Source organism: Apium graveolens, chromosome 1 (assembly GCF_009905375.1).
Source record: "Apium graveolens cultivar Ventura chromosome 1, ASM990537v1, whole genome shotgun sequence".
NCBI classification, from domain to species: Eukaryota; Viridiplantae; Streptophyta; class Magnoliopsida; order Apiales; family Apiaceae; genus Apium; species Apium graveolens.
Window position 1 is genome coordinate 16,202,582 of NC_133647.1, and position 23,861 is coordinate 16,226,442.

The window sequence follows — 23,861 nt, forward strand, 5'->3', positions numbered from 1 at the left end:
AGTTTTTTCTTCTATAGCCGCTTAGGAAAAGGCGGTGGAGGATAGATCTGTATCTCCCCTGTATTACCCTCAGGCGGAATGTGCTCAACAGTAGTCTTCCTTACTTCCACTTCTTCATCCTGCTGCTTCGCTTCTTTCTCAGCCCCCGCTTCTTCAGTTAACTCTTGAGTTTGTTCGGGATTCACAACCTTCCCAGACCTCAAAGTGATTGCCTTTACCCGCTTCTTAGCTTCCCTCTTTCCTGGCACTTTAGTGTCACTAGTGTAACACCCCCAGATCCGGGGTCAGGGATCCGGGTCGTCACGGTCTTTCTTTCCACAATATCACTTCACTTAATTAATAATAATTAACCTTATGCTGTGACCCCACACTAACACACACCACAACCCGTTATAGTCTCAGAGATGAAATTGAAATAAGTACAAGTCTTTGAATCCACAATTTAAAAGTTATTACAACCCAAAATGATTACTTGATAAGTTTACAATTAATTGCCATTATCTGCCACAAGTTATAATTATACATAATTGATTCCCAAAAGTAGAAGGTCTGATCTACATATAGATCTACCTCTGCAGCTATAGCAGCTACGATCTCAACGGGAAGGCGCGGGGCGCTTCCCACGCTCTTGCGCTGGGTCTGCTTGAGTCTGGCCATCTTTCCTAACTGTTGTTGTGTGATGAAGAAATAAAGCAAGAGTGAGCATTACAACTCGCAAGATAATATATAGTGTAAACAATAATGCAAGTATCTAAATGGATAACTTACTAGAATCCTTTATCAAGTGCAAGATAATTACTTACTGGATATAAGCAAAAACAAGGGATGAAGTTACCAAATACTTCACTATACTTATATCATTTATAAAGCTACTTGAACTACCATTGTTCAAGGTATAAGGAGCTTTCAACAGTTCATCACATAGATGAGACTACAAGACAAGATTTGAATTGATTAAATCTTTGAAATATTATTGAATGAAATGAAGTTATGAGATACTTCATTAAGTCCCGATATATATATCCGCATATATATCTCTTTATACATTTCCTGAAAACCTCTATCATGTAAAGTATGAACAGAGTTTGTAACATCCAATGAATTTTTGGAAAGGAAAAGAATTGTGGCATAAACCCGATATCTTGCTGATCTGGCAAAGATACCAATAAGTAACCTTTTCTACTAGTAGATGGACGAATTCCCCACTGGTCATCACCCTGGTCGCAATAGGACCTTATGCTGGACTGCCACTCAGCCACTTACGCATTTGATGGACTCCCACTGAGCCACTTACACTTTCATGGACGCCCACTGAGCCCATGTTGCTTATGCCGACTCAATAGATGGACTTACTTCCCGAACGTTGGGTAAGTAATCAATTCATTTATCAAAACAGCAACCTCGTTGCGAATGTAAAATACACCATTGAGCCGGATCCCTCAAGTTTTGAGCGAGTATTTAAATCCCATTCGAAAGGAAGATCTTAACTATAAAAATGAGTTTTGGGATCCGCTCTAACTTTTAAAATCATTTTGAAGACTCGAAAACATTTTTAAGAATGTTTGGAGTAATGTTGATTTAATAAAATAAATCAGTCCCGATATATTAGAAAATATCTGAATATTATCAATTAAATAATATTCCCTTAAAGAATAATCTTTATACAAACAATTGAAGTAGAAGTTGTAAAACTTATACTTGAAATGAGTATTAAATAACCAAAGATATACTTATACGAAAGTACTATCTTTATTTGAATAATCAAAAATAAGTTTGATTATCGACACCTTATTCTTTAATAAAATAAAGAATATAGCTCAGAAAATAATCGGAGTCATAGGTCCTCATATGAATATTCAAATAATATTCAATTAAATAATATAAGCGGAGTCATCTGTCCTCGAATGAATATTCAAGTAATATTCATTAAATAATATAAAGTGAGTCATAAGTCCTCGAATGAATATTCAAAATAATATTCATTAAATAATATAAACTTATCGAATAAACCTTATTCGATTAATAATTTTAAAAACTATTCATATATATATATATATATATATATATATTATACTCGGGAGCCTCGCCTCCCGGTTTTAGAAAAGGGTTCACCTTTGGGTCCCCTATACTCAGGGTATACGCAACTACTGCTTATCTCTAGCATAGGTATTATGCAACTAATAAGCATTTGAACCAACAGATATATAAATCAAGAATACGAAACAGGCATGCATATATACCATATCACATGCTACAATATATCGCAAGAATTTGCTAATAACAAATATGCATTTATCACAAGATCATGCATATACACATATACATCACAACAACAGTTATACGGGTAGAAAACTTGCCTGAGCGACTGGGGGTTACAAATGGCTTGGGACGAGTCTGGTAACCTATAAACAACATATAAGTTGGAATTAAACCAAAGTCACTTATAAATCTATACTTTAACTAATTTAGACTCTAACGCTCGCTTTGCGCTTAACGATTCACTTAAGTCGCTCGAGTACCCTCGGCTCCACCATTTTTAATAAATTAACCATTACGAGTTTTAAGGCGATTCTTTCGCGAGTGTCTTACCAACTACCTATTACACTTTACTTAAATGTTTCATACTCCAATTAGTCCTTCAAGGTCTTTAACCTATGTTTCAAAGTAAGGCGAGGGGTAATGGTTCGTTCACGAAACGTCATTACTTAAAACCGCCGTTTCTCCTAAACCGTACATCGGAATCAAACGAACCACATATCAAAATGAAGCTCGTAACATGAACTATCTAATCATGGCAATGGTCAAAACCTAGCAGGGATTTCTCGGGTCCTAATATTAAGAACAAAACAGCCTAAAGTAAATGGGACATTACGACTGCTATGTTTACCCGATTTCCCAAATTTAAAACACTCCAATTCAACCCACAATCAATCCACAATCACAACCCAATCAAAACTCCATCCATACTACATCATAACAGCCCCAACAACTCAACATTAACAATTTTTACTTATTCTTAAACTTGAATTTAAAACTATACTTAAGTCCTTTAACTAATCAACAAGATTTCAACATCCAATTCATTACAACTCCCTCCCAAACTCTAAACATACAAGCATCAAGCTTCTCTTTTACCATAACAATCAAAACCATCCTAATATACAAAGTAAAGTTAGGGTTTGGAGATGTTATACCTTCCTTGAAGTGATTTGAGTAGCTAGGAAGCCTTAAGAAGCCTTTAGATATCTTAGGGATGCTTGGATCTTAAAGGAAAAACAAAGAAAATCAAGTTAAAAATCTTGAAATCACTATTCATTATCTTCTTCATTGATTTCTTGGAAGAGATTGAGAATGAATTGGAGGCTTAAACTTATAGGATAGTCATATCTATGCATAAGGAGTATTAGATAATTACCTTACTAATTAAGGAAGCTTGGAACTTGAATTTTGAATTTTCCTCCTTGAAATGAAGAGAAAAGCCGAGAGCTTCTTGATGAAGAAGTGAAATGATTTTTGTGTTTGTGAGTTGTTTTGCCTAGCTTGGTTGCTTTTGATTTGTTTTTGGTTAATTACCTTTTTAACCTTGAACTTTGTGTGGTTTTAAATCAACCACACCTCCTTCCCCTTATGCCATGCTTATGTCACCTTGTGATGTCATCCTCCCTCACTTGCCCTCTTCTTATTGGTTGGATGACCTCATCATCCCTAACCTCCTTGATTAACTCCTAATTGTTTGCCTAATGACCGATGATCTATTATACGGTTCGCTTAACTTTCGTTCTCGTTTCTCGTTTGAGGGATCATACCCGGGATCTTATTACTTGGGTTTCCTTAACCTTTCTCAATACATTATATTCCTTTTATGATCCTCTCTTATAATCCTTTAATTTAAATCCTTTTTATCCTGTTACCTTATACTCAATTCTTTCTGTATCTAGTGGATTTCCGGGAAAAATCAAAGTGTTCGGAATCGGATTCTGACGATCTTTACATACACTTATATACAATATAGAGTACCAATAAAATCTCAGAATATCCATATAAGAACCCCTACATAGTGTGGCATGAAAAATTTTCTTGTTCAGAAATATCAGCAAAAACACTATTCATAAGGGTTACAAAAAGTTCAAAATTTTGGGGTTATTACAATTAGGCAATGTACCAGGTTGACGATTTAGCAAGGCATTGGCAATTTGCCCAATTTGATTTTCCAAGGTCTTGATAGAAACAGCTTGACTCTTGCACATAAGCTTCAACTCCTCTAATTCAGATTTTTCATTAGCTTGTTGCAGCTGGAGTTGCTGTCTCGGTGCATATTACGGTTGTTGAAAACCAGGGAGGTTATACTGCTTAGCTGGATACTACTGAAAAGGCTGTTGAACCGCATTCTAAGCATTGCTCCAGCTGAAATTAGGATGATTGCGGCTATTAGGATGATAGGTGGTTGGCACAGGTTGCTGCGATCGCTGGAAGTTGCTCACGAACATAGCTGATTCATTAGAAATTGCATACTGATCAGTCTCATGGGCACCAGCAGAAAGCTCACAGACACTAGCGATTTGATTTACTCCATAATTCGCCAAGGTGTCCACCTTCATCGTCAAAGCCTTAAGTTGGGAAGCGATAGTAGTTGTTGCGTCCAACTCCAGAATTCCTGCTACTTTTCCCTGCGTCAGTCTCTGGGAAGGATTCTGGTACTCATTAGCAGCCATCAGTTCAATAAGTTCATAAGCTTCATCGTAGCTTTTAGCCAACAAGGCTCCTCCTAATGCCACATCAAGCCTGGGTCTAGAAGTAGGACCCAATCCATTGTAGAAACAGTTGATAATCATCCAATCAAGCATGCCATGGTGCGGGCACTTCCTTAGCATCTCCTTATATCGATCCTAAGCCTCACACATGGATTTTCCAGTTTGCTGCGCAAACTGGGTAAGAGGATTTCTGATTGCAGCAGTCTTTGCCATGGGGAAGAATTTAGTGAGAAACTTTTGAGCAAGATCTTCCCAAATGGTGATAGACCCTGCTGGTAGATAGTGTAACCAGCACTTAGCCTTGTCCCTCAGAGAGAATGGGAAGAGATGTAGCTTGATAGCATCTTTAGTCACATCATTGAACTTGAAAGTGTCACAGATCTTGATGAAATCCCTAATGTGCATGTTGTGGTCTTCAGTTGGAGAACCCCCAAACTGAACTGAGTTCTGTATTATCTGGATCGTGCTTGACTTGATCTCAAAAGTGTTAGCCCTGATGGCTGGTCTGATGATGCTAGAATGAATGTCATTAATCTTAGGCTTAGAATAGTCCATCAAAGCCTTCGGATTTTCTCCTTGATCGCCCATAGCTACTACAATTGGCTCTTCAACTTTCTCTTCTTCCTCTAACTTCTCTTTATCCTCAAAAACTTCCCTACGAACCACCACAAGTTCTTCCTAGGATTTATCCAGTGTTCTATTACGAGTATGCGAACGCGTATGCATACACTCCCGTTAGAGTACCTAAACAAGACAAGGAACAAATAAGTAACAATTTCCGAGTCAATGAACTTTAACGACCTGATGGAAAGCACATAAACTATAAATTAACACTGCAGTCCCCGGCAGTGGCACTAAAAACTTGTTAGTCGCTAAACACGCGCTAATAATACACGCAAGTATACATGTTCACAAGTAGTTTAGAATCTTTTCTAGTTCGTTCCCACAGAGACTGTATTGGTTAACTATTTAATTTACGCACCTAAGCAACAATGTATGGTTATTATCCAATGCTAAGATGATAACAAATTGAGATTTGTTTATAACTAAAAATTGCGCTAACAATTATAACTACGAGAATAAGATTGATAGAATTAATATATATGACAAACATGGGATTCTAACTTCATTAAATACTTTATTCAATAGCCTTATTATTCTTAACCTTAGCATGCAATGGTGATAACACGAATCAGATAACACGAAACTGATAAACGCCAACTTTTGTTGCACGATTACCATTCTACCAGACATCCACAAAAGAGATAGAAGCTGAATAAGCAACAATTATATTGAGACCCTATACGTCTATAGAATTTGACAACATAACGGTTTAAGCACAAGTTATCTATCTTGATTACATAGGGCAAGCAAGATGGTTAAAATTACCTACGAATTATGCATGACAAATACATGAACCTATGCTAACATGGCAAGTTCTAAATCCTTAAATTCATTTTCACTTCATTAAGAATTAACACACTATCTTATAAGTTCGCGATGCTCATAAGACGAATACGCACAACCAATACTAGGATATCATATAGTCACCATAAACTAAGGCATCAAAATTATTTAACTAAAGAAATCCATAAATAAATCCGCTAGAACCCCACGATAACGATTAGCCCTTAATCGGACTCATCATCAACGTGGGTTCCGATGAAAACATGATATAGCAAACGTATTCTTTATACGAAAAATTAAAACCAAGTACAAACAAGAGTATAGGTTCAGCAAAACAAGAAACAAGCATCCAAATTACAACTCAAAACAAAGATTCACAAGAATAAACTAGATCGTCTTCGCCTTTGTTATATTGTGCTAAAGGTCTTTTGTTGTCTTCTCCTTGCGCTCTGGTCCTTCTTTTTATTAAAACGACCTATTATGAATATATATAGTAGCCCCCAACAATTTGGAAGCCTTCCCTTTTAGAATTATATTAGAAACAGGATTCTTGAATTCGGCATCAGCGCGGCCGTGCACTATAACAGCGCGGGCGCGCTGTACTTCTGGAACCCCGGCACGGTCGCGCGCTATCACAGCGCGGGCGTGCCGTCCTTCTGGGAAAAACTCAGATTTCTTCTTAAATCTTGCTGCTTCGAGCCGAGTTTCCACGAGCTTTTATTCAAACACCACCTAGACACCAAATTAGCACCAAAATAATGCTAATTCACCTGATTACCTGTATAATGCCTGAAATGCAAAAAACACTAGAAAACACATTAAAACACTTAGCAACTTGAGTACAAATGCATCAATTCAAAGCTTATTAGAGCATAAATAAGTGTCATAAATGCCACTCAACAACAGGCCTCCGGGTCTGTTCCCGAGACTTTCTGCCAACAGTCTATATCTAGTTCCAACCTCGGGGTTCTGGTTCAAAGGGTAAGTCTCCTTCAGGTCCCCCTAGCTCCAAAGCGGCTATCTACAAAAAGATCTGGGAGTCGGTCCCAGGGAGCAACAGCTCTTTATCCGAGGATGGTTCAGATGAAGACGATGAAGAAAAAGAGGATGAGGCCACCCGAGGACAGGGAATGGCGAGGAGGAAGATTCTTCTGAGGAGTAATTGTGATAGCCTCGTATGGCTTTAAGGGCCATCTGTGGCTTTTTATTGTGAACTTTATTTGAACTATCTTGGCTTATAACCTAACTATCCTTCAGGACTAATCCGTGATCCTTCAGGATATTTATTTATTCATATCATTTGATTTGATTTCATACTTGTCTTTTATTTTTGACATTTGGTCCTTCAGGACTTGCATTCTTTAGATACGCACACTTAAATAAATTGGTAGACAAGATGATAATAGCAAACTTGCATAGATAATATCTTTGAAAACTGGGTTCAACCCTTACATAAGATGGTTTCGTCAATCTTATTCATATGTCTATTACTAAGTACTAGGAACATGTTATAGACATCCTGAACATAATAAACCTTCAGGTCTGAAGCGTGCCAGGTGTGTAGCACTTCATCATTGCTCAAGGTCTCTAACTTGTAGGATCCTGATCCTAATATCTTCCTGACCTTATAAGGCCCTTTCCAGTTGGGGGCTAGCTTTCCTCTCTTCCCGACTCCTAACGCCTCAATCTTCTTTAAGGCTAAGTCTCCTTCCTGAAAGAAACTTTCCTTAACCCTTCTATTGTAATATAGGGAGGCTCTTTGTTGATGCTCTACATTGCGGGCGTTGGCCTTATTTCTGACCTCGTCAACGAGATCGAGAGCGAGCTTCATGCATTCTTTATTGGTTTCTAGTTCATAAGCTCCGACTCTACGTGATCCATGGGTGATTTCTAGAGGCATTACAGCTTCCATTCCGTAAGCTAGCATGAATGAGGTAGCTTCAATGGTCACTTTACAGGTGGTATAATATGCCCATAGTATAGGCAGTAACTCATCCGCCCAAGTGTTCCTCGATTGTGTGACCCTTTTCTTTAGTCCATCAAGGATAATCCGGTTAACAACTTTTGTCTGCCTGTTTGCCCATGGATGTGCAACTGAGGTGAAGCAAAGCTCTATACTTTTATCGTCACAATATTCTCTGAATTCTGCGTTTATCGCCCATTGAAGTGACAAGGATGCATGGAATACCAAACCAACATATCACAATTTCCCAGATTAATTGGGTAATTTTCTTGGTGGTTATCTTGACTAGTGCCTTAGCCTCAATACACTTTGTGAAGTAGTCTATGGCTACCACAATGAACTTCCTTTTTCCCGATGCCACAGGAAATGGACCAAGTATATCCATTCCCCATATTGCAAAAGGGATTGGTGTGTTGATGGATGTAAGCCTCTATGGGGGTTATCATACTATCGGAGCGTGCCTCTGGCATCTGTCATATTTCTTTACATAAGATTTTGCATCGGCTAGCATCGTTGGCTAGTAGAACCCCAATTGAGTTATCTTGTGAGCGAGGGCCCTACCCCCCAAATATTGTCGATAAATCCCCTCATAGGATTTCTTAAGTGCCTCCTCTGCTTCAAGAGGTCTCAAGCACTTCAAGTACAAAATAACAAAGTACCTTTTTCATATAAGGCCTTCAATCAACGAATATCTCAATACTCTCACCGATAACGTGCGTACATTATGGACATCATCGGGGAGCCATACAGTTTCAAGGTGAGTTTTGATTGGATCTATCCAACAACTTGCCACACCAATTAGTGCTATCAAATTTATGACATGTATAGTGGGGGTCTTCAGGACCTGGAAGTAGATACTTCTCGGGTAGTTCTCGATTTCAGACGAGGGGAACTAAGATAGGGCATTGGTCGTAGTTTTCTCCTCTCTCAGAACATATTCAGCGTACCATTCATCAAACTAAGTCACTATTACGTTCACGACTCTCAGGTACTTGGCCATTGTATCATCCTTGTCCTCAAACTATCCATTGATTTGAGCAATTAAAGCTCTTGAATCTCCACAGATCTTAAGGTTTTTGGCCCTCACGGATCTAGCCAAGCATAAGCTGGCTATCAAAGCTTCGTATTCTACTTTGTGGTTCGTAGTTGGGAAGTACAACTTCAAATCATACTCAATCATGAACCCTTAGGGGCTTTTCAAGACTAGGTCTTCACCACCAGATTTTGTTTTGGACACTCCTTCAAAATGGAAAACCCAATACTCTTTCAGATTTGCACCATCATCTTTCTCTTTCTCTCCTCCGTATGGGGTTACTATGTCTTGCCCTCCCCCCCCCCCGACTTCTTGGTCGCTAATGGTGCGTTTAACCACGAAGTCCACTATGGACTAAGCCTTGATGGATGTTCGAGGCTTGTAATTGATGTCAAATTCTCCCAACTCAATCTCCCACTTGATATGCTTTCCACTTGCCTTTGGGCTACAAAGAATGTTCCTTAAAGGTTGGTCCATCAGGACATCGATCTTGTGGGCCTGCAAGTATAGTCTCAACTTATTCGAGGTTGTGACTAGGGCTAGCGAAAACTTCTCAGTGGTAGAATAGTTCAACTCCGCTCCATGGAGTACTTTGCTCACATAATCGACAGGCTTTTGGATTTTCTGTTCTTAATTTATCAGGACTGCACTCACGGCTTGTTCAAATACCGCAAGGTATAAGTAAAGGATGTCCTCCGGACTTGGTTTGGCCAGCAACGGGGCTTCAGTCATGTACTTCTTCAACTGCTCGAAGTCTTCTTGGCTTTCGGCTGTCCATTCAAAATTCTTCACCTTCTTCAGGGTTTTGAAAAAGGGCAGATATTTGTCTCTAGACTTGGAGATGAACCTCCCTAGAGCTGCGATTCTTCCGGTCAGCTTCTGAACGTCCTTAATGGAGCGTGGTGGCTCCATGTCCAGGATGGCTTTGATCTTGTCGGGGATGGCCTTGATTCCCCTCTTCGAGACCATGTGACCCAAAAAATTTCCAAACCCAACACCAAAAGTACACTTGGTGGGGTTTAACATCATCTTGTTGTGCCTCAGCACTTCGAATGCCTCTATGAGGTGATTAATATGATCGGCCTTGGATAGGATTTTGACTAACATATCATCAACATAGACCTCCATGTCTTTCCAATTATATGGGAAAATATCTTATTTAACAACCTTTTGTAGGTAGCTCCTACATTCTTAAGTCCAAAAGCAATAACAAGATAACAAAAGACACCAAAATCAGTTATGCAAGATACCTTGGGGGTGCCATCTTTATGCATTTTAATCTGATTTTAATCGCTAAAACCATCCATGAAACTCAGTATCTCCTGTCCAACAGTGGCATCAATCAGGGTATCAATTATTGGTAGGGGGTAACAGTCTTTAGAAAATGCATCGTTCAAGTTAGTGAATTCGATGCACGGGCTTCCGAGTTGGATCAAAGTTCAACTTATGAGGTATAAGGTTGGGGTTAATCCCAGGCATATCAGCTATCATCCAAGAAAACACATCACTGTTCTTTTGTAAGAAAGTTATCAATTGTCCCTTCAGGGGCTTGTCCAAAGATGCTCCAATATATGTGATATTCTCCGGGTCTAAGGAGTCTAGGGGAACTGAGACTAAGTCCTCTGCTGGCTTCTCTCGAATTTTTTCATTCTCACGGACATTTATGTCTTCTATGGGGAGAACCTAGCCCCCAGTTCCATCGGGCCTAAGTGCTGCAACATAGCAATTACGGGTCATTTTATGATCTCCTTTTGCCTCACCGAAACCGTTTCTGGTCGAAAACTTCAGCATCATGTGGTAGGGTGAGGGCACGACCTTAAATACATGCATCCCCGTTCTTCCCATGATAGCGTTGTAAGTAGAGGCTGCTTTAACAACCTGAAAGTTTAACATCTGTGTGGGATCTGTTAGTCCCTTAATAATATGACAATAATTACAGAAGGGGGGTTGAATGGAATTCTTGAAACTTTTTCTTGAAATAAAATGTTCTAACTCAAATATAAATATAAGTGTATTGATTAGCACAGTGCGGAATAAAAACTTAAGTGAATCAAAATACAAGTAACTAAAAATAAGAGTCTTTAAAAATTTTCTGGTGGATTTGAATGATTCCACCAGAGATATATATTATATATCGAGAGAACCCTGTATGCAGAAATGCTCACAGCTGCTTACAATAATTGAAATTCTAAGACTACAGGGCAATGCTAAGAATCCTACTTACAAATGTTTCTCTGTTTTCTTTCTTAGATCGATAGTATCTTAGTTGCTACTTCTTGGTTTATATATCACCAAGATTACAAAGTAATAAGACAAGATAATAAAACAAAAACTATCTAGTCTATTACAATGCTGTTTCATTACTCTATTCCAGCACCTTTGAATATCTTCATAATAGCATGAAAATGGCAATGCTTCTTTGTTCTCGAAAACCCAGTTGAATAGGCTACCACATTCCATTTGCATCCACTCGACGCATGTGACTGTGTTGTCACTGTCAACAGATATTTGAATTCTTTATCCGTCGGGTTCATGATCATCCGTCGAGTTATTGATCATCCGTCGGGTTATCAATTGGATCATCCATCGAGTTATTGATCATCCATCGGGTTGTCAATTGGATCATCCGTCGACTACATTGTAGGTTATCCGTCGGGTAGCAAACTGGCACTTGACTTCATTTCATTTATGTAGAATTACAAGACATCATCTATGTACAATTAATCAACTTATTCTGCATATCTAGTTAAAGTCAACATGACTTGAATACTACTTACAGACTCTAAACAATGGTGAATGCAGAAATGTGCTACAGACTTATTGTTACATAAGCTACTCACTCGATGGATAATAAGTCATCATCCGTCGGGACTATAATGAGTCATCCGTCGGGACTATAAATCTTATCCGTCGAGTGCTACATTATTTCACTAAGTAAAATCTACTAAGGTGTTTTGTTCATGAAATCATTAAGTACACAACATATACACAACAATCTCCCCCAATTTATGTCTACTGGAATTGTAGCCATAAATTAAGAGATACTTGATGATAACAAAACACCCTAAGAATATAACTTTAAGAGAAAGTAGATATTACTGAAAAGTGCTTCAAATAACAAAAATGTACAAAGTTTTGCTAACAGTCATTTTTTAAGATGCTCCTCTAGCCTGAGCAGATTTGTCTAGTTTCTTGAAGGTCTGGATCTCTTTCTAAGCTTTCTGTTGTTTTCCTCAATCTGATTTTGGAGCTGCCTGTGGAATTCCAGTTCATCATATTCTGAGAGATTTAGCTTTCCTTGCATTTCCAAAAGAGTCTCATTGCTAGAGATGCTCAATTGGTCTTCTAATCTAAAGAATCTTCTCACTCCTTTGTCATCTATGAACTCCATCAGCCAGTAGGGCCTTAGATGCACTCTTCTCCCTGTGTAAGGGATGATTAGAGTCTTTGGGAGTGCATCTTTAGCTCTAACACTCCTTAGTTCTTCAATATTCTTCAATACCAATATTCTTGCAGTAATGTTGAACCCAAAGTTCTTCTTGAAGAATGAATAAACTTTAATCAGTACAACTTGGCTTTCTTGAAGGATCCTATGAAGAGACCATTGAATCTCCTTTCCTCCTTTGTACTTGAACACTAACCTTTCAGGTAGGTTTCTGTATGCATCAATTCCTCTCACTTCATCTAGTTCATCCAGATAGAGGTTTAGATTAGAAAATTCTTTGATGTCACACAAGTACAGATAGTCTCCCTTACTGACTTTAGATTGAGCTTTGACTTGAGACTTGGATTTGAGAGGTGACAGCTTCACTTTCTTGACTGTTCTTGACTTTGTTCTTTTTGGCTTGCTAAGGATTGGTAGATTGAAGTCAGGAATTGGTATGTTCTCCCACTCTATTAGCTCATCCTTGGGCACAATAGGTTCATCATGAATATTCCTGTAGGGATCCACCACCCTGATATCTTCAAATAGCACAGAGGGCCTTGATGCTTGAGTTGTAGATGGTGTGGATTCCTTAGGAAATTGATCTTCCAATTTCTTGTCAACAGTATCCAGTTTCCTTTTAGTTCTTTTAGCCAATTCCTTCTTTCTTGGAGAATTCTTCTGTTGTTCAGCTTGCTTCTTTGATTCAATGGCTTCAGATGGTTGAGAAGAAATTTGTTGTGATGAATTCACAGTATGTAGCTTGGCCAAGATAGCAATCTGCTCTTTCTTTTGTTTAGTCTTTTTAGCATCTAGAGCAGCTTGCTTCTTTTCCTGCTTCAATCTAGCCTTTTCTTCTCTCTTTGCTTGAGCAAATTGAGGATGTCCAACAATCACACAAATTTCTTTCCCATTTTTGAAAATCTTGGCAATTCTCCTTTTGGAAGCTGAATCAGCTGGATCTTTGTATAAAGCAATTGACCTTGACAGAAGCTTTTTCTCATCAGGCTTGGGTGTCTCATACACAGTGTCCAAAGGGTTCTTCAATGATGATTTTGAGTAGTTTACCCTTGGTTTTAGAATTGTTTCAGCCTTTGGAGATTTGATGCAGCAAGGTTGCCTTTTTCCAGATAATTTATGCTCATCTCATTCACACTGATTTGCTTGACTTGAGAGTGATGGATGGCTGACTTAACTGGCTCCTTGACAAGTTCAAACTTCTTATGTATTTCCTCATCAATCTTCTCCCAGTTGACTAAACTCAACTTTTCCTTATCAGCTGCTCTAAAGTTGGCTGCTGTTGTATTGATCAGATCTATACTATCTGTAATTGATGGCTTTCAGATAGTAATTGAAGGTACAATTACTTTAGTGATTTGGATTTGAAGCCTCTCCCCCTCACTTGATCCTTTCTTCCCCTTTTGTTATCATTAAGTTGAGCAGGGGAGGGGGTTTAAGCAGCCACCAGTTTTTGAAGTAGATCAGTCTGTTGGGTTTGATGGAGATGAATGGCAGTTAAAGATGCTTCCATGGCTGACATTCTTGTGTCCAAGGCATCTATCTTGGTTGACAGATCAGAATTTTTCCTTAATTGCCTCTTGATGTCAAGCATTGTAGCTTCTGGAAGTTTAGAATCTATCCTGTCTGAAATAGCCTTTTTCATCTCCTCAATATCATTCTTCATAGTATTCACATCTCTAGCATGTTGGAAGCCTTGGATTTGCTGAAGTTGCAGGGAGGCTAGATGTGCCTGGAGGAGCTTCTTGGTGCTGGCATTGGTAGTGGTTTGAAGAGAAGTATTGGTCTGATTGATTAATTAGATCAGGGTTGTCTTGAATTAATGCTCATCACAGTGCATTGAGAATGCCCATGATGGCATACCCGACCTTGAACTTGAGCCTACTTCTCCCCCTATGTCCATTACTTCATCTTCACTGTCCCCACTCCCATATCCAAAGAAATCAGCTGAACCACCAGTCTCATAGTCCACATCACCAGCTGTAGAAGGCAAAGCTGTGATGGCATCCTTAGCTCTCATTATAGACTGTGTGGTATGCACCAAATTCAGCATCCATTCTGTATTGTCATTGCCCTTTTCAGCTATAAGTTGATAAGCTGAAACAGGATGAGTAAATGCCTCAGCATCAAGGGAAGTAGAATCTATAACAGCTTTAGGATGCTGAGATAGTCATTCCCTGTCTGCATCCTGGACATTCATTGACTCACTAGCAATGACATTCATCCTTATTGCTCCAGTACATGCATTTCTCTCATTTTCTCTCTTTTGTTGCATCAGGGTCTCACCCTGGCTCCCCACCCTCACACCCTCACCTTCACCTACTAAGGCGGGACTCCTATCACTCTCTTTTGCCAATCCTGGAGAAATGGATTGCAAATTTTCACTCATTTCCTCTCCTTTTTCCTGGGAGCAACCCAGACTCTCACTCAAAACACTCTTCTCTCTCAATCCTAAGAGTGACTGTACAACCACTAAATCTTCTGCACTTGAAATAATTGAAGTTTGAAATTGTGCAGAGATACTCGAAGGATGAGTGATATCCATCGAGTGAGTGGTTTTGCTATCTGACGGATAACTGCTGTTAGGCTTATCCGTCGGGATACAATCACTACTCGACGGATGAGCAATATCCGTCAAGAGAGTAGAAATGCATGAGCTGGGAATAGAAACTATTGTTGACTCTGTGCTGATTGAAGATATTTTAGGCACAGATGACACAACAGTTCCTGAAAGAATTGGCAAGTGAGCTAACAAATCATCTAAAAGATGATGCTCACTTGCACTAGATTTTGGCTTCCCCAACAGAGTTAAAGAAGGGGAATCGGGAATTGATGTGTTTATCATATCCACATCCAGAGAATTTGTTGGTGAGTTTGGTGTTTGAGGTGCTTCTATAACTAGAGATTTTGTTTGTGACTCCACATTTATTGGAGCCACATCAAACAGAATTTGTGAAGGTGCAGTGACTGTGTCTTTAGCACCAGTTTGCACAGTGTGTGTACCCTGTGTATCCCCAAAGGTTTTAGATTTCTTCTTTCTGGCATAAGTTTGGGGTGAGCTTGTGTCCCTAACCCTCTTGGCATGTGCTCTTGGTTGAGAGCTTTGTTCAATAGCTACATCCTTTTGGGAGGATGCAGCTAGAAATGAGCTTTTGTCTTTTTTAAGCACTGCAGTTTGTTGGGAAACTGCAGTGTTGCTAGGCTGGGATTCACTCAACTCTCCAACCTTATTCTTGGGGTTTCTTTTATGTTCACCCCTTCCCTCACCTAACTTACCCTCCTTCACACTCCCCTCTTTGGCTTTAGTGGATTTTTCAATTGGCATCTTTTGGGAGATACCAGAGGGGGCTTTCTTTGATTTGAATTTTGAAATTATTGAAGGTTTGGCAGCTTTGGTAGGCAACTGCTTGGTCATTGACACAGTTGCCATAGCCACACTTGAACTCAAAGAAATTGTGGAGGTTGGAATAGTTGTAGGGATAGGTGAACTTATCTCACTTACCTGAGGTGCTTGCATTACAGAAAAATAGAACATTGGCACATCCTTGTGATGATTGGCCCTGTTCAAATCTGTAATGAGCCTTCTCTCTTGAACCCAACAATCTAGTTTGTTGTTAGGGTTCTCAAGCACAATCTATTCACAGAGGTGGTTAGCTAATAACATAAGAAATCTAGCATAATACACATTCTTACCTCTTTTATTTAACTCTCCTAGTTTAAAACCTAAATCAAACAAGACAAGGTCACTGAAATTGTAGAATTTATCTGTAACTAGCATGTAGAGCATGTTAAGCATGTAAATATTCACTGAATCAAAATTACTGACCTTTCCTGAGAAAACTTTTGTAACTACATCACACAAGAAACTCCACTCTTTCCTAAGACCCATTCTCCTAATATCACTCAGTTTAGAAGTAGGAAGTGCATAGTGCATGGAATTAAGCATATTGATTATATCAGTGTCAGTGTGTGGTGAAGTCACATTGTTATCAGGAATTTTAAAACATGCTTTTATCACATCACTATTGATACAGAATTCTTTACCTTTAATGGTTAGAGTGATGGTCTTATATGTAGAGTTGTAGGTAGCAGTGGTCCACATCTCTTCAACAACTTCACAGAAGATTGTGGGTGATTCCATCATGGCATAGTTGAGCTTGCAACTCTTCACAAAGTCCATGATCTTGTGATAGTCTCCAGATTGCTGAATACCCTTGTTCACTAGTGCGGTGAAATTGTTCTTCTCATAAATGAACCCAGTTTGAGACATAATCTTTACAACAGGTGCCATTGTTAGAGAATAAAAGCTTGAAGAGAAAGAGAGTAAGTGCTTTGAGAGAGAATGAAATAAGACCAGTTGAATTGAGAATGATAAAAGAAAAGCAATTGCAATGAAATAAGCTTTTATGCTATCTCAAAAATAACTGATAAAAATAATAAAGTAAAATAAAGTAACCAATAGAAATTGCCTAAAATAGCCGTTTAAAAATAAACTGTAAAAATTCCACCGATTATCCATCGTGTTATGCTTACAAACTGTAAGTATACTCGATGGATAATGTACAGGGAATTAACGGCTGAGATTAAGACAATTCGACGGATGAGGATAAACTGTTATCCGTCGAGACATAAAATAATCCAGAAACATAATTGATTTTTGTTAGCAAATAGTAAATCGACGGATGATCAAACTCGATAGATAAAGATCATCTGTCGAGATGTAACTTTTGACTTAGCCAAAATTTCATTCAAGACTGAAAAATCAATTAAGTTTCCGGCTGCATTTCAACTTGCAAATTAACTCAGATAGATTTAAGAGTAATTAAGCATACCTAACTCACTTACCAACCTTGAAAAGGTGGATTCATCCAGTGGCTTGGTAAAGATATCTGCAAGCTGCTTCTCACTTGGAACAAAATGAAGTTCTACAGTACCATTCATTACATGTTCCCTTATGAAATGGTACTTGATATCTATGTGTTTTGTCCTTGAATGTTGTACTGGATTTTTAGTGATGGCAATTGCACTTGTGTTATCACAGAAAATAGGAATCCTCTCAACTTACAAACCATAGTCTAGCAGTTGATTTTTCATCCACAATATATGTGCACAGCAACTTCCAGCAGCAATATATTCAGCTTCAGCTGTAGAAGTAGAAACTAAATTTTGCTTTTTACTGAACCAGGACACAAGCTTGTTTCTTAGAAATTGACAGGTTCCTGTTGTACCTTTTCTATCAATTCTACAACCTGCATAATCTGCATCTGAATAACCAGTTAGATCAAAATCAGAATCTCTAGGGTACCAAATGCCAAGATTTGGTGTACCCTTGAGATATCTGAAAATTCTCTTAATAGCTATTAAGTGAGATTCTCTAGAATCAGCCTGAAATCTAGCACATAAACATGTAGCAAACATTATATCCGGCCTACTAGATGTTAAGTACATAAGTGAGCCAACCATGCCTCTATAACTTGAAATATCCACAGACTTTTCAGTAGTGTTTAATTCAAGCTTAGTTGCAGTGGCCATGGGAGTTTTTGCAGATGTGCAATCCATTAGATCAAACTTCTTTAGAAGATCAAAAATATATTTAGTTTGACTAATGAATATTTCATCACAAACTTGCTTAACTTGTAAGCCAAGAAAGTAAGTTAGTTCTCACATCATACTCATTTCATACTTACTTTGCATCAATTTGGCAAACTTTTTGCAAAGTTTCTCATCTGTAGAGCCAAAATTAATATCATCTACATAAATTTGAACAGTATACTAGAGCCATTAACATTTCTGAAAAATAAAGTTTTACCTACAGTACCTCTTGTGAAGTGATTTTCTAAAAGGAACTTTGATAAAGTGTCATACCAGGCTCTAGGTGCTTGCTTCAGTCCATAAAGTGCTTTCAAAAGATAATAGACATGTTCTGGAAAATTTGGATCTTCAAAGCCAGGAGGTTGACTGACATAAACTTCTTCCTCCAAATCTCCATTCAGAAAAGCACTTGTGACATCCATTTGATAGACCTTGAAATTAGCATGGGCTGCATAGGCTAAGAAGATTCTGATGGCTTCAAGTCTTGCAACAGGAGCAAATGTTTCATCAAAATATATTCCTTCTTGCTGATAATAGCCCTTAGCAACCAATCTAGCTTTGTTGACTACTATGCCATTTTCATCCATCTTGTTTCTGAATACCCATTTAGTATCTATTGGATTATTTCCTTTAGGCTTGGGCACCAGCTTCCATACATTATTCCTCTCAAATTGGTTTAGCTCCTCCTGCATAGCCAAAATCCAATCAGGATCCAACAAAGCTTCTTCTAACTTCTTTGGTTCTTCCTTGGAAAGAAAGCTGTTGTATAGACATTCTTTCTGAGTTGCTCTTCTTGTTTGAACTCTAGAAGACACATCACCAATGATAAGCTCAGAGGGGTGATCTTTTGTCCATTTCCTTTGTTGAAGTAGATTAGCTCTAGATGAAGAAACCTCATTGTTGTCTTGATGTGTGATTGAGTTTTGATTGTTAGAAACTCCCCCTGAGTTTGTGGATCTTTGATTTGAGAAAGGGGAACTTTCTATAGGTGATCTATCTTGACTTCCTACTCCTTTTGATAATCCGACGGATGGTGAATTTTGAGTATCGACGGATGAAGCTGGTTGTCTCCCGACGGATAACGCAGATTGCCTTCCAACGGATGAAGCATTATGCAACTCGACAGATGTTGAGTTTTGTGCTTCATTGGTAGTAGATTTATCTGCATTATCCTTAGATACTATTTCTTGATCACTCTCATCATCACTGTCATCACTAACCATCTCTACATTGTCGAATTTGAGGCTCTCATGGTAATCTCCATCTTTCAGTCCTTCAATCTTTTTATCATCAAACACAACATGTATTGATTCCACAACAATGTTGGTTCTTAGATTGTAGACTCTATATACTTTACCAACAACATATTCAACAAAAATTCCTTCATCTGCTTTAGCATCAAACTTTCCATTTTGATCAGTTTGATTTCTCAGAATATAGCACTTGCAGCCAAAGACATGAAGAAAATTTAGAGTTGGCTTCTTGTTCTTGAAAAATTGATAGGGAGTCATGCATCTTGCTTGATTGACCAGAGAATATTCTAAGTGTAGCATGCAGTATTTACAGCTTCAGCCCAGAAATATATTGGCAGTTTAGATTCTTCAAGCATTGTCCTAGCAGCTTTAATAAGTGATCTATTCTTCCTTTCCACTACTCCATTCTGTTGTGGAGTCCTTGCTGCTAAAAACTCATGCAGAATCCCATTTTCCTCACAAAATGCTCTCATGACAGAATTCTTGAACTCAGTTCCATTGTCACTCCTAATTCTTCTAACCTTGAAATCAGGATGATTATTGACTTGCCTTATGTGATTGATGATGATTTCACTAGCCTTATCTTTAGACTTTAGGAAATATGTCCAAGAGAACTTTGAGAAATCATCTACAATTACTAGGCAAAATCTTTTCCTTGAGATCGACAATACATTGACTGGTCCAAACAAATACATGTGAAGCAGTTGCAAAGGCTCTTCAATTGTTGAATCAAGTTTCTTCCTGAATGATGCTTTAATCTGCTTCCCTTTTTGGCAGGCATCATACAGTCCATCCTTAGAAAACTCCACTAGAGGAAGGCCTATAACCAGTTCTTTCTTCACTATCTCATTCATGGTATTGAAGTTTAAATGGGATAGCTTTTTATGCCATAGCCAACTTTCATCCTGACTTGCTTTACTGAGAAGACAAGTTACATATTCTGCATTAGATGAGTTGAAATCAACTAGGTACATATTTCCTTTTCTCACACCAGTGAGAACCACTTTGTTGCTTCTTTTATTAGTCACAACACAGGCTTCTGAATTGAAGGTTACTGAGTTGCCTTTATCACAAAGTTGGTTGATACTCAACAAGTTGTGTTTGAGACCATCCACTAAGGCAACCTCCTCAATGATGACATTGTCCTTTGAAATCAATCTATATCCCATAGTATAACCCTTGCTGTCATCTCCAAAAGTAATACTTGGGCCAGCTCTCTCCTTAAATTCTGTGAGCAGGGTAGAATCACCAGTCATGTATCTTGAACAACCACTATCCAAGTACCAAAGATTCTTTCTATTTCCCTACACACATCAAAATCAAATCAAGTTGATTTTGGTACCCAAGTTTCCTTGGGTCCTGCCTTGTTAGCTTTCTTTTTCTGTTTCTTAGGCTTTATCTCATTTGACTTAGGAATTTCAGATTCATCCTTAGTCATTTGAGTTGTGCCTTTGAAACCATTCATTGCAACAGAATTATCATGCATATTATGACTAACAGGAAATGGCATGCTATGTGTAAACATGTTATTCCAGTAAGGCATGCTAAATGGCATTTGTGGCATACTGTATGCAGCATAATAAGGATTAGGTGCAAATGGCATATTAGCAAACTGTGTATTCATGTTCTGTGTAGACATATCATTAACAGGCATGGGAGGCATGGCATTCATGTTAGGAAATTGAGGTTGCACAGACATGGAAGTAGGCATGGCAGATTTGCAATTAACAGACAAATGATTTACACTACCACACTTGACACAGATTTTTCTAGGGGCATATTTATCAGGTGTGTAGTTATTGTGTTTGTTAATCCCTACTTTACCATTCCTATTGTTTTTCTTTTTGGTCTCTGTTTTTACCTTAATCTTTTCAAGTCTGTCACTTAACTATTTGACAGTCATGTGACCAACATTAGCCTTTTTCCCTTTCTTAACTTGACTCGATTCTCCTGAAATAAAGTTCTTGGAAACAGACCCATACTTCTCATTTAGCTTAACAAGTTTAGCTTTACTGATAGGCTTGCTCACAGCCGACGGATGAGGATTTTCATCATTCGACGGATAACACTTTTTGTTATCCGACGGATGATCCTCATCATCCGTCGAGTCTACATCTGTAAGCACTCCATCTACCAAATTAGGTTCTAGTTTCTCTTTGTTCTTTTTCCAGGCTTCATCACAGAAAGACTCAATTCCTTGAACTTTGGTGATTTGAGCATGGACATCCCTAGATGTTTTTCAAGCTCTAATCACCTCTTGTTCACGTTCGAGCTGCTTCTTTAAAATTTCCTCTTTCTTCAAGGACTCGGTTAAATCCTCCTTGGTAATTTTACACTCAATTCTTAATTTTTCAAAATCAATAAACTGAGACTCAAGCACATTATTTCTCTCACTCAAAAACAAATTGTTTTCTTTGATTTTAGCATTTTCTTTAGTGAGAGACTTAAGTGTAACACGCAAATGATATAACTATGTAGACATGTCATTTATGGCATCATTACACTCAGCTTTAGATAAATGTGCAAGGTTTGTAGTAATTACCTGATTACTTGAAGAGCTTGTTTCTGTCTCATCAGACTTGGCCATTTGGGCTAGATTGACATAGCTGACATCTTCATCCAGACCATCTGTTGCCCAGTCATTTTCTTGTGTTATGAAAGCCCTTTCCTTTTGTTTGAGCAGCTCAAAGTATTTTTGCTTATAATCCACTGGCTCAAACTTTTTCTTACTGGAATCTGACTTCCTACACTCACTGGAAAAGTTCCCTGCCAAGCCACATTTGAAACATTTGAATTTTGATTTATCCACCATGTTTCTATTTGGCTTGGCTGCTCCAAAGTTCTTCTTGAACTTGAGCTTGGAAAATCTCCTGGAAAGAAATGCTAGGTGTTCATCAATGTCTTCCATGTCATCTTGGCTCAAAGAATCTTCACTTTCTACTGCAAGCCCCTTGCCCTTGTTCTCACAGACCCTTGAAGTTAATTCAACAGCTTCCATCTTCACTTCCTTCTCCTTTTCCAACTCAGCAACTAGTGCAATGGATCATCCTTTCTTATTTCCTCTCTCCATCCTTTCATCCTGCTCTATTTCAAGCTCATAGGTTTTCAGGATGCCATACAGTCTCTCCAAAGTAAACTCCTTATAATCATGTGAGTTTCTTAATGAGATTGTCATTGGTTTCCATTCCTTTGGAAGAGATCTAAGGAGTTTCAGATTGGAGTCTTTTGTCTGATAGACCCTTCCATGCAACTTTAGAGCATTTAGTAGTTTTTGAAACCTAATAAAGATGTCAGTGAGAGACTCACTTTCTTCATTGTGAAAATGCTCATATTGCTGAATCAAGAGCTACATCTTATTTTCTCTAACTTGCTCAGTGCCATCACAGACTATCTGTATTGTATCCCAAACATCCTTGGCAGTTTTGCAGTTGATAATGTTGTCAAACATATCTCCATCAACTCCATTAAACAGGATATTCATGGCCTTTTTATCCTTCCTGACTTGTTCAATATCAGGATCAGACCATTCATGCCTTGGCTTGGGGACTGATGGCTCGTTTCCTGTTGCTGCTCTCATTGGAACATGAGGGCCTCTTTCTATACAGTCAACATAGGCCTCATCTTGAGAAAGCAAATGAAGATGCATCTTTACCTTCCAATGATGGTAATTAACTTTATCCAGAAAAGGGATCTTGACTCCAACATCCTTCTTGTTCATCTTGCTATATTGTTTTGATCTTTAAACTCTTTGTAAGTTAAGAACTTGCTCTGATACCAATTGTTAGTCCCTTAACAATATGACAAGAATTACAGAAGGGGGGTTGAATGGAATTCTTGAAACTTTTTCTTGAAATAAAATATTCTAACTCAAATATAAATATAAGTGTATTGATTAGCATAGTGCGGAATAAAAACTTAAGTGAATCAAAACACAAGTAATTAAAAACAAGAGTCTTTAAAAACTTTCTGGTGGATTTGAATGATTCCACCAGAGATATATATTATATATTGAGAGAACCCTGTGTGCAGAAATGCTCACAGCTGCTTACAACAATTGAACTTCTAAAACTACAGAGCAATGCTAAGAATCCTGCTTACAAATGTTTCTCTGTTTTCTTGCTTAGATTGATAGTGTCTTAGTAGCTACTTCTTGGTTTATATATCACCAAGATTACAAAGTAATAAGACAAGATAATAAAACAAAAACTATCTAGTCTATTGCAATGCTACTTCATTTCTCTATTCCAGCACTTTTGAATAACTTCATAATAGCATGGAAATGGCAATGCTTCTTTGTTCTCGAAAACCCAGTTGAATAGGCTACCACATTCCATTTGCATCCACTCGACGCATGTGACTGTGTTGTCACTGTCAACAGATATTTGAATTCTTTATCCGTCGGGTTCATGATCATCCGTCG

At 38.3% G+C, this 23,861-nt stretch overlaps 1 non-coding gene across 1 annotated transcript; it reads left to right on the forward strand.

The window, feature by feature from the left end:
- The first annotated feature begins 4,842 nt into the window (after positions 1-4,842).
- Positions 4,843-4,949, forward strand: LOC141682769 (small nucleolar RNA R71). Its single transcript, XR_012559940.1, has one exon. It is a non-coding gene; the product is annotated as a small nucleolar RNA R71 (small nucleolar RNA).
- The last annotated feature ends 18,912 nt before the right edge of the window (positions 4,950-23,861 follow it).